Source organism: Sinocyclocheilus rhinocerous, unplaced genomic scaffold (assembly GCF_001515625.1).
Source record: "Sinocyclocheilus rhinocerous isolate Xijiao unplaced genomic scaffold, SAMN03320098_v1.1 scaffold47855, whole genome shotgun sequence".
Classification (NCBI taxonomy): Eukaryota; Metazoa; Chordata; class Actinopteri; order Cypriniformes; family Cyprinidae; genus Sinocyclocheilus; species Sinocyclocheilus rhinocerous.
Window position 1 is genome coordinate 1 of NW_015638550.1, and position 2,066 is coordinate 2,066.

Genomic DNA, 2,066 nt, shown 5'->3' on the forward strand with positions numbered 1-2,066 from the left:
ATTTTTTATTAATTTCATTTTTATTATTCTATTAATTTTTTTCATCTGTGTTATGGTCCAACAGGTAAAAATGGTACATCTGATCACTTAGTAAAGTACCAGCACACCTCAACAAGACACATGATTAACAAGACAAAGAATCATTAATATCTGGAGCAAAACGCTGCAGGACGACGCACACGCTCAACATTAATACTGTTTGATTACATCACTAACACTAGTAATGGTGACGCTCACTTCTGTTAGCAAACATTCTGGAGTGTGCTAAAGACCAGAACAGACAGTTTGGAGACACAAGCTTGTTTAAAGACAGAGGAATTTATTTGTTTTGGTGTTCTGATCTGAAGATTTTTACAAAAAGAAGTCTGCGTGAGATCTTGACATCGTTTTACACTGGAAGTCTTCATCTGTCCACAGGCTTTCAGAGGAATCCATCCGTGTGATGTCAGAGAATGAGGCACAAGCAGGAAGATCCTGTTCATTAAAAATGTCTTACGGCACGCGTGTCCTGCTGCGTTTACGATTAAAAGGCCAGTGCAGGTCGCCATGTAGTCAGACAGGTCAGAGGTCACCGAGTCAGATCGGTGGCCAGCTTTTACTGACCTCTGCATGAAGAGACTCAGGGATCCACTGACAAAACGCTGACAGCAGATCTATAGTGGGAAATAAAGTCATTTTTGTCTCTTTCCACACTTTATATTATGTTATATTTATATTAAATTACATTCAATATATACACTGCCGTTCAAAAGTTTAGGGTCAGTATGATTTTTTTTTTTTTGAAAGTAGCTCACAAAGGCTGCATTTATTTGTTGAAAAATACAGCAAAAACAATAATATTGTGAAATATTACAATTTTAAAAAAGGTAATTGTGACATTTTATCTCACAATTTCTAAATTTTTTCTTGCAATTCTGGGTTTATGTCTCACAATTCAGACTTTGTTTCTCGCAATTCTGAGAACAAAAGTCAGACTTGTGAGATATAGATTCAAATTACCTTTCTGATTTTTTTTATTCCGTGGTGTGAACAAAAATAACAGAATGCTGTGAAGTCAGAGAAAAAAAAATTCAGAGAAACAAAATGTCAAAATTCTGAGAAAAAAGTATTTTTATCTTGCACTTGTGAGCTTACATTTCGCAATTCTTGCTTTTTTCTTGTAATTCTGAAAAAAAGGCAAAATTGCGAAATATAAACTTACAATTACCTTTTTTTTTTATTACATTTTTTTTTAACAGGAAACAGAAATCTTGTGTAATATTATAAATGTCCATTTTTGATCAAATTAATGTGATACTGATTCTAAATACTGATTCTAAACTTTTGAACGGTAGTTTATCATGATAGGTTTGCACTGCATGGTCTGTAATCCAGTAAAATCAATTTCCACTAAATGACCACAAGAAAGCAAGACATTTTCATATGCATAGCAACCTACATCTTTCATCTTTCTTCCACGCAGCTTCTAAAGAGGTTCTGTTGTTGACTTTCTCTGACACCAGCGTCGTCAGAAGAGTTTCAGTCCGCGGCTGCAGCCTGAGATCAACAGCATGAGATTATACAACAACAACTCTATTTACACTCCATACAAACGTTTAAGTGTGCAATAGATCTTACTTGGCCCACGTCTTCAACATGGTGGAGGGTGACGACAGTAAACATCTGCTGAACTGCTGGATCTTGGGAGAAACCTGCAGAAATTCAGCCAGGACTAAGTTCACACATCACTTTCTACAGCAACACCGTGGTTTATGAATATGCTATCATGAATCACGAATACGGTATATTTGATGTATTTACACTGCTGTTTAAAGTTTTGGGTTTGTACGATTTTTTTTTTTGACTGATAGAAATTAATACTTTTATTCAGCTAGGATGCATTAAATTGATCAAAAGTGACAGTAAAGACATTTATAGTGATACAAAAGATTTCTATTTCAAATAAATGCTGTTCTTTTGAACTTTATGTTCATCAAAAAATCACGGTTTCCATAAAAATATGAAGCAGCACAAAAAATCAGGGTTTCCACAAAAATATGAAGCAGCACAACAGTTTTCAACATTGA

At 34.7% G+C, this 2,066-nt stretch overlaps 1 long non-coding RNA gene across 1 annotated transcript; it reads right to left on the bottom strand.

Moving 5' to 3' along the window:
• Positions 1–295: 295 nt before the first annotated feature.
• On the bottom strand, positions 296–1,809 carry LOC107749686 (uncharacterized). The gene is made up of 3 exons (XR_001641068.1): positions 1,618–1,809; positions 1,439–1,536; positions 296–653 (listed from the first exon to the last, which is right to left on the bottom strand). It is a non-coding gene; the product is annotated as an uncharacterized LOC107749686 (long non-coding RNA).
• Between the last annotated feature and the right edge of the window lie 257 nt (positions 1,810–2,066).